We start from the raw sequence: 15,108 nt of genomic DNA, 5'->3' as shown, positions 1-15,108 counted from the left end.
ATGCACATTAAATTTTGCATGGGGTGCGACACCCATCAAAATTTTGGCGCCATTGCCAGGGATCAACAGTTCAGTTTTAGGTCTTTTGTTGTGTTAGTGTGTGTTCTGTTTTGTCTTGTGCTGTGAGTGTGATGTTCCGTTTTGTGTATTCGTCATTGTGTGTTGCATTTAGGTAGCTTTAGTTTCATATTTTCATTGCATTCTTCTTTTCCCTCTTTCTTCTACATGTCTACCTATTCTGGTTTTGCGAATACTGTTTCTTCTGCCTATGTCCATGACTTTGATTCTCCTTCTGTTAACTGATATTGCTTCTCATGCATATTCTGCTGACTTTGATGTTGAGAACATTATGACTCATCCTCCCATTCTTGAGAATGTTCTTTGCGAGCCAGCTTCACTTAGTGAGGATGATGTTCATTGCGTTCTCACATCTGGACTGATAGATTTGCTGCCTAGGTTTTATGGTTCTGCAGGTGAATGCCCAAATAGACATTTGGAGAGGTTCCAAAGCATTTTCTCTGAAATGAAACCTCCACAGGTCCCGGATGATCGCATTTTCTTAAAGGCATTTCTGCATTCAGTAAAAGAAGCAGCATGGGAATGGCTTTTGGAAAGATTCCACCCTACTCAGCATCATTTTGATTCATATAGCAACGATCCTGGGTGGAATGATCCTAACCTGGGTTGATATGGTACTTCATAGCTTCAATATCAAGAACCACCATTCCAGAGTGCTTGTATGCCTCCCCCTGTCCAACAATAACAACAGTTGTAGTTTCATGAACCTGCCCAAGCAACTTCTCATCTTTTCACTACTTCTGAGCCTACATTGAAGGAGTTACTGAGGCAAATAGCCATGCAGAACATTCAGTTCCAGCAAGAGACCCGAGCTTCCATTCAGAGTTTGATTGATCAGATAGGGTAGATGGCCACTCAGCTCACTGCGGAATAATCTTATGTTTAAGAGGAATCACAATTTCAGGCTGTTTAACTTCCAGATGATGTTGGTGCCATCTACATAGGAGATGGGGAGCAGAGTCATGAGCTTAGTATTGTGCCACCTACTTTCCCACCCTCATATGTCCCTACTCTTGCACCTAAGGAGACTGATGAAGAATTGGAGGACCAGGCAGATATTAGCAACACATTTGAGATAAGTAGACCATCTTCACCTTCCACCACTCTACCAATCTTCAAGGAAAGGATTTTTAAAGTTTTGCAAGAAGAACATTGCTTTCAAAATTACAAGTAGAAATCAACATCTTTGGAAAACAATATGTTCGACTGGAGAAATACAACAATCGACTGTTCTATAACAGGGTTATAAATTCGAATACTGGTATTTGGTTATTTTTTTATTGATTGCTTATTCTAAATATCTGCTATTATCTCTGATAAAAATTGATCTTTATATATCTTATTTGAGATAATGTTGTGTGATTGTTGATTGTAATTGCATGACTAAACTGTTTGTTATCCTATCTTTGATACATATCTCCACTACTGTTTTGTGTACTTTGTGTCATACTGCATTGTGCATCTGATCCGATTTTAAATATCCATGCTTAATGACAAGGGGAGTATCACATTTTACACATTTATATTTCAAATGCCTACACTTCAGGGGGAGTTATTTTTTTCATGTGATTTAAATGTGTTAATGAGAGCATCACTGCATATTGACTATTGCATATCTCTATTTTGATGTATCTGTTGAGGTTGTTGACAACACAAACTCTATCAAATCTAGTTTTTTATGATGACAACACAATGCTTAATAACAGTACAAATGTTGCATTACTTGTTCTTATTCTGAATTGATTATCATATCTACTGAACATGTTTTGGTGTGCTGTGATGTATGTTCTTATGTTAATTGTGTGATATATTTGTGGAAAATGCTTGTATGATAATGTGCAGTAAAATAGCTTTGATAACAGTTGATGAGTCAATATTTTATTGATTTCACTTAGCTTATTGTACCGAATTTAATCAGGGAATTGAGCTTAATTGTCCGATATTTTCCCGTTTTTACTAATAATGCTTAATTGACCGAAAATTTTAATTTTAATTAATTTGAATTATCAGAGCTAATTAATTGCATTATCAATTGCAGGGAAATATTGAAGATACATTTTGGAGCATTAGGAAGGAAGCAAATTAATGCAAGACGCTCCACAAAAGAAATGTGCACAAGAAAGAGGGTATTATGGTCATTTTAACTTTTTGGGCTTATGAAAAAGGTGTGCTTAAATTGAAAAGGTGGTGATGTCTAGCAAATAGCATGCAGTTGATGAAGGTTGAAAAACAGTTATTTTCATATGTCATTTTAGACCAAATTACTCCCTTTACTACTTAGAATGACCTTTGAATCAAGCAAAACTCAATAAATGAGTCTATAGAGAGTCAAAAGCTATTTTTAGCGATATTATTCTTGTTTTGCATTGCTTTGTAGCATTTTTGAGAAAGTGAAGAATGGAGTTGAAGATAAAGGACGTAGACTCAAGAAAAGAGAAAAAAATTGAAGAATTGAAGAGTCGACGCACCGCCCGGCGGCAAATTCCACCGTCGGGCGGTCCAGGGCGAGGAGTAGGCACCTGGCGTTGACGCTGGTCGGATTTGCGATTAGAGGGAAACCGCCGGGCGCCACACTTGTTCCGCCGGGCGGTTGTCTGCTGGGCTTGGGCCTGTTTTCTGTTGCGCTCCTCACCTTTATATAGCCCTATTGCGAGTTTAGATGCATTCTTTTGACAGAAGGGGACGACCAGACCTAATTTCACTCTCTGAAGAGGATCTCTTGGATGCTTAGGCTCCTTTTCATCTTATCTAGGGTTTGCTTTTCCATTCTTCATCCATTTTTCATCTAAGTTCACCATGTCAATGGTGAACTAAACCCTATTGTTGTAGGGGGAAACAATGTAATCTTTTGATGCTCTCTTTTATTGAAACTCTTGTTTATTTATATGGTTTCCATATGCTTTGATTGTTANTTGTTGGGTTCTCATCTGTGCTTAATGCTTTTATCGTTTAACTCATTCGGTAACTGTTGTTTGTCTTTATTGATACTAGGACGTACAGTAATGTCATGAACTAGTGAGTAATTCCTTGATTAAGTAATACCACCTAGGGATAGGGGTAGGATGATCAATTGCTTTTAACTTCTGCTCTATAATGCTTTATTAATTGCTAAGGGAGGCTAGGGATAGCAAGCCAGTAATTAGTAATAGGCTCTTTTCACCGAGGGATCGGGTTAAGGGTAGGCTAAGAAAGTTGCATGACAATTAATTAATCAAGCTAATAAATCAAAAGGAGTAAATAAGAGAGAGTAGATAAGATAAAATTGTAAACCCCCAACAACTCCATTCATCCATTGTTTTCTTCTTGTCAATTGAATCAATCTCTTTTGCATGTTCATATTTTATTCACATATCCAATTAATTAATTTTTATATTCAAGTCTTACGATTTTAATTCACGCGAACGATAAGGCCTTTCGAGTCTCTTGGGAAAATGATACTTGGACTTACCATTTATTATTACTTGATACGATTTGGTACACTTGCCAATCCGCTAACAAGTTTTTGGCGCCGTTGCCAGGGACTCGAGGTTTACTTTTTCTAGTAGTGTGGATTGACTGAATTTGACTTGGTTGTAATTATTTTTGTTTTACTTTTGTTTAATTGCATTTTATTTTATTTTTCTGTAAAAGTGCTTTTAGGGTGTGTTTCTTCTTTATGAAGAAAGATATACATACTAGAAGCAGAAAAGACCAACAACCTCTCTTAGAAGGTTTACCAGAAGGGAGGAGAAGGAGACGTCCTTCACGTGAGAGATCTCTTTCTCCTGAAGCATTTTCGCAGTCTTCGCTTGAGATTTCTGCATCAGATTTTGAGGAGATGGCTAACCAACCTCCTCCTAGACGTACACTGGGGGATGTAGCAAACGCAGTAGGCCCCTTGAACTTCAACAGTATAGCAGTTCCAGCTGATAACGCAACCAGTATGGCAATGAGTCCGACGCTCATCCAATTAGTCTAGAATAATCAATTCCATGGGTTGTCGAATGAGAATCCTTATAAGCATTTGACCATCTTTGGTGAGATTTGCAACACTGTCAAGATAACTGGAGTGTCGGATGACAGAGTCAAACTCAGTTTGTTTCCTTTCTCTCTTGGAGGAAACGCAAAGGATTGGTTGAATTCTTTCCCTGAAGGAAAATTCAGGACTTGGGAGGCGGTGGCATAGCAATTTGTCACTAAATTCTTTCCAATCCCAAAAATTAATCAAGGGAAGCTGGAGATCTCTTCGTTCAAGCAAGGGATGGAGGAAACTCTTTTGAGTACTCATTACACGAAGCAACAAGGTATTGGCTGTATTGTCTTCCTCTAGGATCCATCACTTCTTGGGAAGATCTTAAGTATAGGTTCTTGGATAAATTCTTCCTTGCTCAGTATGGTCACAGTAACGATCCTAGATGGAATTACCCTAGCTTGGGATGGTATGATGCTCCACAGCAATATCAACCATTTCTGAATTCTTGTATGCCTTCTCCACTTGTTCAGGAACCACAGGAGTTGCAGTTTCATGAGCCTGTCCATTCTTCATTAGCTGGTGGTAGGAAATTGGAAAGCAAGTTTGATTGTCTTGTGAGTTTGGTGACATAGCTAGCATCGAACCAGAGACCAGCACCTCCATCTGCATCTGTTGCAAGGTTGTGTGCTATATGTCCTTCCAGTGACCACTATATGAATGCCTATCCTTCTTTGCAACACCTTGTTTCTCATAATGAGCCTCAAGCTTATGCTACCAACATCTACAATAACAGGCAGCCACAACAGAAAAATCAGAGGCAACAAAAACAGCAAAAGGCACCTGCTTGTTAAGTCCCTGGTAAGTGTACCAGATCATTATCAACTAATATAAACGGGTAAGTCCGAATATCGTTTTCCCAAAGGACTCTTAGGCCTTAACTTTCATGTAACCTAATATTGTAAGACTTGAGAAAAGAATAATATTGGTGGTTGTATGCAAAGAACAAAAATAAACATGCAATGCAATTGATTCAATTGGTTTTGAAAACTATGGATGAATGGTGTTGTTGGGGTTTACAATTTCATCTTATCCACTCTCATATATCTACTNTTCTTATTTANTTNACNTGTTTATCTAATTGTCATGCAAACTTTCTTAATTACCCTTAGCCCAATTCCTTGGTGAATAGAGCCTATTACTAATTACTGGCTTGCTATTCCTAACCTCCCCTAGTAACTAATAATGCAATGCGTGCTGAAGTAAATGCAATTGACCGTCCTATCCCTATCCCTAGGCAATATTGCATAATCAAGGAATTTCCCACCAGTTCATGACATTACCGTACGTCCCCATATCGATAAAGACAAACAACATTTATTGAATGAGTTAAAGAATAAAAGCTTTGAGCACAAATGAGAACCCAACAATTTATAAGCAAGTATATGACAAGCATATGGAAGAAATAAGAATTTCAATATATGAGAGTTTAAAAAAAATACATTGTTCCCTAACAACAAAGGGTTTAGTTCACTATTGACATGGTGAAACTAGATGAAAATAATGAAATAATGGAAAAAGCAAACCCTATATTTGATAAGAAGGAGCCTAAGCATCCAAGAAATCTCCTCCAAGGTGTGTGGAATGGCTCTGGACGTTCTCTCTGCCAAAAGAATCCCTATCTAATTCGCATTGGGGCTATATATAAGCCCAAAAAGATAACAGATAGGTAACAAAAAGATTTGCAGAATCTAGCCAAAAAAACAGACAACCGCCCAGGTGCCTAATTTGACCGCTCAGCGGTTTGCCTCTAGTCGCTCTAGCCGCTCAGCAGACCATTCTGGCACTCAGCGGCTTGTTTGACCCTTCTTTTCATCATTTTTCTTCTTCTTTCATGGGTCTAAGTCCACCTTACTTTACTTCCATCTTTATTTCATCTAAAAACCCTGCAAAACAATGCAAAACAAGCATAATATCTCTAAAATCAACTTTTGACTCTCAAGAGACTCAACTTAAGTGTTTTACATGATTTAAAGCTCATTCTAATCCATAAAGGGTGTGTTTTACTATCAGATTTAAGTATGAAAATAATTGTTTTTAGACCGTTATCACAACCCCAAACTTAGAACTTTGCTTGTCCTCAAGCAAACAAGACAAAACCTGGCTTTCAACTTCTTCATCAAATAATTCACACTTTCAAAACTTCTTTTTCTCATGGCAAGTTATTATACAATTTCAAATTTCAGTGGAAGTCTACAAATATGTATGCATGCTTTCAATCCAAATTAGTTCACATAATCAATCTTTTTCCCACAGATGCTTTGTTCATGAAGGATCAATCAACTAAACATAGATGTAAACATGGATTTTAACAATTCTCACCAAGCAATTGTTTCACTCAATAACTCAAGTGTTTAGGGAGGTCACTCTACTCTCTACTGTTCACATGTCACATAAAACAATATTGTCATTCATCTAAAACAATCAACATCTTTCACATGCATATGTCATCACAAGGACTTTTTCCAAGGCTTGTATTGTGGCTGGGCTAACAAGAAAATTGGTTTTTCTGGAATACAAAATCCTTGAGTTAAGAGAGCTTAAATCATCTTTCAAGATTCAAGCACACTCTCTTTTTAACCAATCTCACTCATTCCCAACTTATCCGCTCTCTCTTATTTACTCCTCTTGTTTTATTTGCTTGATTATCTAATTGTTATGCAACTTTCTTAGTCTATGATGAATCAATATTTTATACCATTAACTTAGTTTTTCGTGCCGAATTGTGTTGATGATTTGCGCTTAATTCTTAGTTATTGTGTCATTTTCACCATTTGGGCTTAATTAGACCAATAATTCTGATTTTAATTAATTTGAATTAATTGAGCTTAATTATTCCTATTTTTATTTTTCAGGGAAATTTTGGAATCACACTGTGAGACTTTTGGAAGGGCACCAATTAAGTGAATACTCTCCACAAAGACACTTTAGGATTAGTCAAATTTTAATTTAGTAGATTAGGCTTTTTAAACTAATTTTTGTATTGTGGGCTAATTTTGTTAGAATAGACTAAGCCCAATAGAAAAATGGTGACATGGCCCTAGGTTTTCCTTTAGAGGTGGACCCCACCATTTGAAAAAAAATTCTCTGACCTAGGGATTACCAAGAAGCAGCCGTCACATACTCTGCACATTTTTGGCTTTGCTGTTACGCTCTCTGGAGAATAGAATGGAACTCACGGTTTTAGCTTTTATGGTTGAATGAAGAAATTCCATTTTTTTTCTTTGCCCTTTAATTTAGTTTGGAGTGCTAGTGCTTAACTTTTTTTTTCTCTTAACCTCATTTGACCGAGAACTTAGAAGGCGGGAATGGTGCAAGGCTGGAACGTTTTTCCAGATGGAGAAGAGGATACACTTGACGTTGGTTTCTTTATTTTCTTAGTTTTTTTTGTTTGAAGAGGGGCTGATTCATAGTTGCCACATCCCCTTGGGTTTTTATTTCTTGAACGTGTTTTGTTTGATGGAAAAAGGATGAAACGCTATGCCACTTTAATTGATAAAAAACTTTGCTTTTCTGGTGATTGAATGTTGGAGAGGTGACTATGTGAGAGTGTTTGGTGTCACAACTGTTGCCGTGGGCCACATGAAGCAAGGAACGATTGTTTTTAATATGGAAAGTTGGTGTCTCAGTGATTCTTAAACCCTTGTGTCACGGCTGCTGCAACGCACATTTATTTTCTTTTACTTTGAATGAGTGTAGAGGGGATTAGCTTGAGGTGATGGGACGTTGCTGAATGAAGAAAGAAAGTTCTATCATTCAATTGCTATTTCATTCAATAAGCACATGCTGTCTTAGGGAATGGAGTTGTCCGAATATTAAAGAGGAGATTAGTTGGTTATTAGATGCTTGTGGTTCCACTTAATTTTAAGAAGTGAAGAGTTGATTTGATGGGAGAGTTACTATAGCTTTGATTGGTGTTCATTTAATGCTTTATGTTTGACTCAAGCAAAAAAATTGTTTCATTAGAAGAGGCTACTGCCACGTCTTGGAAGAAAAGAATTTAATCTCATTTTGAAGCTTAGAATTGGTGGTAGTTGCCACGTGCAGCTTAGGAGAATATTTTTTTTGACTGGGAAAAATATTGGCTCAAGGTCTGCAACATTGCTAGGAAGGGGGGCTATCTTTTTTATGGGATGTTGGGTGCAGCTGAAAATAGGCAAGGGTCCCACTGAGTTGGAAGCACATGGCCAATTGTGTTTCTTTTCCTTTGAAAAGCCTGCTGGAACCAAGTCACAAAGCCATTTAGTTGACAATTGATGGAAGAGTTATGGCAAAGCTACAACAACGTTTTGGAGAGAATAATTGAATTTCTTTTTGGAGGTTGAATTGGTGCAGCACGGTAACAAGGTGCCTAGCCATGTTCAAAAGGTTTCTTTAATTTGCTTTCTTTGAGAAAGACCACTTGGTCACGTGACTGAAAAAAAAAATATATGTTGTTATCTCTTTTGTTTAAATTAACTTTACATAATAGGTTTAGTTGTTTTACATCTCTTTAATTTAGTTTTGCATTTAAATTAATTTAACTGTGTTAGGTAGTTTTTTTTGTCTTGTTGGGGTCTAGTATTTTATTTTATTTTGTTTGAATGTTGTCTAAGGTTTTTAATAGTGTTATTTTAATTACCATGCTAGCTTAATTTAGTTTGTTTGCATCTGTGTCTTCATTGACTTCTTTAATTTTTGCAAAACCATTTTCACAAACACCCCCCCCTTTTCGTGTTAGACTCGATTCTTGAACTGCAAAATTGGTCTTTGGGAGACGACCTAGGGGTCATTCCCTAGCTATACTGCATTTATTTGCACATCAAATTTGTGAGTTGCGACAGCTCATCAAATTTTGGCGCCGTTGTCGGTGACCAACGGTTCAGTTTTGACTCTTGTGTTGTGTTTGTGTTTGTGTGAGTTGTGTTGTCTTGTGTTGTTTTCTGTGTTTTGGATTTTTGTGCTATTGTTTCATGATTATAGGGTGTTGTGATTTAGTGCATGACTAGAGGAAACCCTGGATTCATACCACCTTTTGATCCTGAAATTGATAGGACGTTTCGTAGGTTAGTTAGGCATTCTAGGAATTTGTCTTTAGAGACTATTTTTGAGTCTGTTCCATTAGATATTGTGCATCCTACTGCTGAGTATTCTGTGCATACTGCATCCACTGCATCTGTTGCATCTGCACTGGTTCTGATTCTGATTCTGTTATTTTCATACTGAGAACAATATGGCACAACCTCCACCTCGTGAAAGGACTTTTAGGGAGATGGCTGCACCTGATTTCGATATTGAAAGCTTGTGCATCCAATATCCTGATGAGGACGTTCCATTTGTTCTCAAGACTGGACTGATCCATTTGTTGCCCAAGTTTCATGGCCTTGCAGGTGAGAGTCCACATAAGCATTTGAAGGAATTCCACATTGTATGTTCCACGATGAAACCTCATGAAGTTCCTGAAGAGCACATCTTCTTGAAGGCATTCCCCCATTCATTGGAAGGTGTTGCTAAGGATTGGTTGTACGCTTTGGCGCCTAGATCCGTCACTAGCTGGGATGATCTGAAGAAGTTGTTCTTGGAGAAATTTTTCCCAGCATCCCGGACCACAGCTATCAGGAAAGACATCACTTGGATTATGCAGCTTGGTGGAGAGAGCTTGTATGAGTATTGGGAGAGATTCAAGACACTTTGTGCAAGCTGTCCCCACCATCAGATACCTGAACAACTCCTTATCCAGTATTTCTATGAGGGTTTGAATAACATGGATAGGGGTATGCTTGATGCTGCCAGTGGTGGAGCTCTTGGAGACAGCACACCTGCTGAGGCCAGGCAATTGATTGAGAAGATGGCTTCCAACTCCCAGTAGTTTAGCGCCAGGAATGGTGCCATTGTGGTGAAGGGCGTACATGATGTTGTTTCCCAGTCTTTATCTACTATTGAAAGCAAGTTAGAAGACAAGATTGAATCTCTTGTGAAGTTAGTGACACAATTGGCAACCAGCCAGAAACCTACAGCTTCATCCACATTTGTTGCACGACTATGTGTTGTTTGTACTTCTAGTGGCCACTACACGGATGCTTGTCCTACCTTGCAGCACTCAGCTGCCTCTGATGCACCTCAGGCTTATGCTACTAACATCTACAACAACAGGCAGCCACAACAGCAGAATTATGACTTGTCCAGCAACAGGTACAACCTAGGGTGGAGGAATCACCCCAATCTTAGGTGGAACAATGCGCCACAACAGCAGCAGCAGGTGCCACCTTTCCAGAATGTTGGAGCACCTAACAGATATGTGCCTCCACCTAGAGGCAACAACAACAACAGCAACAACAAGAGGCATCTACCCAACCAACTGCTCAACCTTCTACTTCTTCTGAGACTTCATTGGAAGAGCTAGTGAGACAGATGACTATGCAAAACCTGTAGTTTCAGCAGGAGACTAGAGCTTCCATACAGAGTCTCACTAACTAGATGGGTCAGATGGCTAGTCAGATGAACCAGGCGCAGTCTATGAATTTTGATAAGTTACCATCCCAGACTGTGCAGAATCCAAATAATGTGAGTGCCATTACCCTCAGGTCAGGGATGCAGATTGTTGTGCCTTCAGAGCCCGCTTCTACACCTACACCCGTGCCTGTTACTAGTCCTAGAGAGGACGACCATGATGGTCCACGCAGGGCATTTGAGGTGGGTGGATCTTCTTCTCCAGGCGGTGGTTCTTCTTCAGGTGGACCCTCTCCCTCTTCCACCACCACAGTTGTCGCACCTTCTCCTTTGGTTGACCGACCTATCCCTCTTCCATTCCCTTCACGGGCACTTCCTAGCAAAAAGATGGAAGAGGTGGATAAGGAAATTTTGGAGACCTTCAGGAAGGTAGAGGTGAACATACCTCTACTTGATGCCATCAAGCAGATACCAAAATATGCCAAATTCTTGAAAGAGTTGTGCACACACAAGAGGAAGATGAAGGGCAATGAAAGGATTAGCATGGGAAGGAATGTATCAGCTCTTATTGGTAAGTCGGTCCCGCACATTCCTGAAAAGTGCAAGGACCCCGGTATGTTTTGCATTCCTTGTGTGATTGGGAACAGTAAATTTGAAAATGCTATCCTTGATCTGGGTGCATCCATAAATGTCATGCCTTTGTCTATATATACATCTCTGTCTCTTGGTCCTTTGCAAACCACAGGTGTGGTCATTCAGTTGGCCAATAGAAGTGTTACCCACCCGACTGGTTACATAGAGGATGTCTTGGTTAGGGTAGGTGAATTGATATTTCCTGCTGATTTCTATGTTTTGGAGATGGAGGACGGTTTCTCTCATGTATCCGCCCCCATTATCCTAGGCAGGCCATTTTTGAAAACTGCTCGTACCAAGATTGATGTGTATGCTAGGACATTGTCTATGGAAATTGTTGATATTATTGTGCATTTTAATATCCTTGATGCCATGAAATATCCAGCTGAGGACCATTCTGTGTTTAGAGTTGATACATTGGATGACATTGTGGATGAGTTCATTTTTGATGATTTTCGTTCTATGCATGAGAAGAAACATTCTTTTTTATCTTCTGTGCATTCATGCATAACATCTGGGATTGAATCAGGAATTGGAAATGTTGTTGAATTTGATGATGATATAGATGCAAACTGTGATGTCCAGGGTATTGATGATATCCAGGTTATTGATGATATGCTTCTTTTTGATGATTTGGATGATATTGATGATGTTGTTGATATACCTGTGATGGATATTAATCTGGATTGTGATGAGATGGGTTTTCTACCTTTACCTGTTCATTCTTTAGAGTCAGAATGCATTAACCACGTTGCAGGAAGTACACTTGAATCTGACTTGTAAGAACCCACTCTTGAGCTGAAACAGTTGCCAAAAAACCTCAAGTACGTGTACTTGGAGGATGATGAGAGGAAATCGGTGATCATTTCCACCTCCCTTGATTCTGTTCAAGAGGAGAGGTTGCTTGGAGTGTTGAGGGCGCATAAGAAAGCCATAGGTTGGAGTTTGGCGGACATCCCTGGTATTAGCCCATCCACATGCATGCATAGGATTTTGTTGGAGGATAGGGCAAAGCCAGTGAGACAACCGCAGAGAAGGAAAAACCCAGTGATTATGGATGTTATCAAGAAGGAGGTGACGAAGCTTTTGCAAGCTGGGATCATCTACCCTATATCAGATAGTCAGTGGGTGAGCCCCACACATGTTGTGCCCAAGAAGACTAGACTCACGGTTGTGAAAAATGAGAGGGATGAGTTGATTCCCACAAGAGTGCAGAATAGCTGGAGAGTCTGCTTTGACCATAGGAGGCTGAATCAAGCGACCAGGAAAGACCATTTCCCCCTGCCATTCATTGATCAGATGCTGGAGCGCCTGGCAGGTAAATCCCATTACTGTTTTCTTGACGGCTTTTCTGGTTACTTTCAAATAAATATTGCTCCTGAGGTCCAAGAAAAGACCATATTCACCTGCCCCTTTGGCCCTTTTGCCTATAGGAGGATGCCCTTTGGCCTATGCAACGCCCTTGGTACCTTCCAACGGTGCATGCTTGGCATTTTCAGCAACTTTCTTGAGAGTTGCATAAAGGTGTTTATGGATGATTTTACTGTGTATGGATCCTCTTTTGATGCATGTTTAGACAGCCTGGAAAAAGTTTTGAAAAAATGCATAGAAACAAACCTTGTTCTCAATTTTGAGAAATGTCACTTCATGGTTGAACAGGGTTTGGTTCTAGGGCATATCATTTCAGAAAGGGGAATAGAGGTAGACCCTGCTAAGATATCTGTGATTTCGCAGTTGCCTTACCCCTCTTGCGTGCAAGAGGTTCGATCTTTTCTTGGACATGCAGGTTTTTACAGGCGCTTCATCAAAGATTTCAGCAAGAAGGCGCTTCCCTTATCCAGACTGTTACAAAGGATATTGACTTTGCTTTTGATGATAGATGCAAGCAGGCATTTGATTGCCTAAAGGAAGCTTTGACCATTACTCCGATCATTCAGGCACCGGAATGGACAGCGCCATTCGAGCTCATGTGTGACGTATCAAATTATGCCTTGGGAGCTGTCCTGACACAGAAGATTGACAAGCTGCCTAGGAGTGATCTACTACGCCTCACACACTTTGGATGCTGCCCAAGAAAACTACACTACGACTGAGAAAGAGTTGTTGGCAATTGTTTTTGCCCTTGATAAGTTTAGGTCGTATTTGTTTGGATCTCCTGTTATTGTGTATACTGACCATGCAGCTCTGAAGTTTCTATTGAAGAAGGCTGAGTTAAAGCCAAGATTGATCAAGTGGATGCTACTGCTCCAGGAGTTTGACTTACAGATTAAAGACCAGAGCGGAGCACAGTACTTGGTTGCAGACCACCTCAGAAGGATTGAGAGAGCTGAGGATCAGGCTCATGTGGTGCCCATCCAGGATGACTTTCCTGATGAAAGTTTGTTAATGATTTCTTATTCTCACCCGACCCCTTGGTTTGCACACATTGTAAATTATTTGGTTGCTTCTGTTTTTCCTCCCTTAGCATCACGTGCTCAGATTGCTAAAATTAAGAGTGATGCTAAGTGTTATGTTTGGGATGACCCATATCTGTGGAAGTTGTGCAATGACCAGGTTACTAGGAGATGCATTCCGGACCATGAGATTGACTCAGTCCTGCAGTTTTGTCATGCCTCCTCACTTGGAGGTCATCTGGGGATACAGAGAACAGGTCACAGGGTGCTTGACTGTGGTTTCTATTGGCCTTCCATCTTCAAAGATGCAGAAAGGATTTGTAGCACCTGTGAGCCGTGTCAGAGAGCAGGAGGACCTATTTCACAGAGACAGGAGATGCCTCAACATCCTATGCTGTTCTATGAGGTGTTTGATGTCTGGGGTATAGATTTCATGGGTCCTTTTCCTGTATCTTTTGGTTTCTCTTATATTCTCCTTGCTGTGGATTATGTTTCAAAATGGGTGGAAGCTAGAGCCACCAGGACTAATGATGCTCGGGTTGTTGTAGATTTTGTTAGATCTCACCTCTTTTGTAGGTTTGGAGTGCCTAGAGAAATTATTAGTGATCAGGGAACCCATTTTTGCAACAGAACCATGCAGGCCTTGCTCAAGAAATATGGGGTAACGCATAGAGTTTCTACACCTTACCATCCCCAAACAAATGGGCAGGCTGAGATCTCCAATAAGGAGATTAAGAGAATTTTGGAGAAGATTGGCCAGCCCAATAGAAAAGATTGGAGCAATACGTTGGACGATGCTCTTTGGGCCCATAGGACCGCCTACAAAGCACCCATAGGGATGTCTCCTTATCGGGTTGTCTTTGGGAAGGCGTGTCATCTGCTAGTTGAGATTGAGCATCGAGCATATTGGGCTGTGAAGACGTGCAACTTCTCCATTGACCAAGATGGAGAGGAAAGAAATTTGCAGCTGAATGAACTGGACGAGATCCGTTTGGAAGCCTATGAGAACTCGAAGTTCTACAAAGAGAGGACCAAGAGGTTCCATGATAGTTCCATTGTTAGAAAGGACTTCGAGGTTGGCCAGCAGGTTTTGTTGTATAACTCTAGGCTTGGCCTCATGGGTGGTAAGTTGAGATCAAAGTGGACTGGACCTTTTGTTGTGACTAATTGATGGAGACTGGCTATGGGTAGAAGACCTTGAGATTTTGTTCCAAACAACAAGCCGTCCATGATGCAGAGGAGTGCAGCGGAAATGAATGTAAGTGAATGGAATTTGGTGTTTGGTGATGGAATGAGTGTGTAATTTATCCTCTCAACTCAGAAGGCCCTCCTATGATGGAAGGAAGCTAGAGGAAGGGTAGAGAAAGTAAAGAGAAGAAGTGACTAAAGAGCAAATAGGGTTGGAATTAGAATTCTGCAACATTTCACTATAGCTCAAAAGTGATATTACAAAGGAGGAGACCCTCTTATTTATAGGTGAAGAGGGGACTCAAATCTGATCCAATTCCCTCCCAAAATTCAAACAATTCTGTCTAAGAAACGCGCCAAATCAAGCAAGCACGGATC

At 40.0% G+C, this 15,108-nt stretch overlaps 1 pseudogene; it reads left to right on the top strand.

The window, feature by feature from the left end:
- Positions 1-15,108, top strand: part of LOC106755538 — a 42,019-nt pseudogene that overhangs the window by 16,005 nt on the left and 10,906 nt on the right.

Source organism: Vigna radiata, unplaced genomic scaffold, assembly GCF_000741045.1.
Source record: "Vigna radiata var. radiata cultivar VC1973A unplaced genomic scaffold, Vradiata_ver6 scaffold_213, whole genome shotgun sequence".
NCBI classification, from domain to species: Eukaryota; Viridiplantae; Streptophyta; class Magnoliopsida; order Fabales; family Fabaceae; genus Vigna; species Vigna radiata.
The sequence above is the reverse complement of the archived record's forward strand: the minus strand, read 5'-3'. Positions and strand labels throughout refer to the sequence as shown.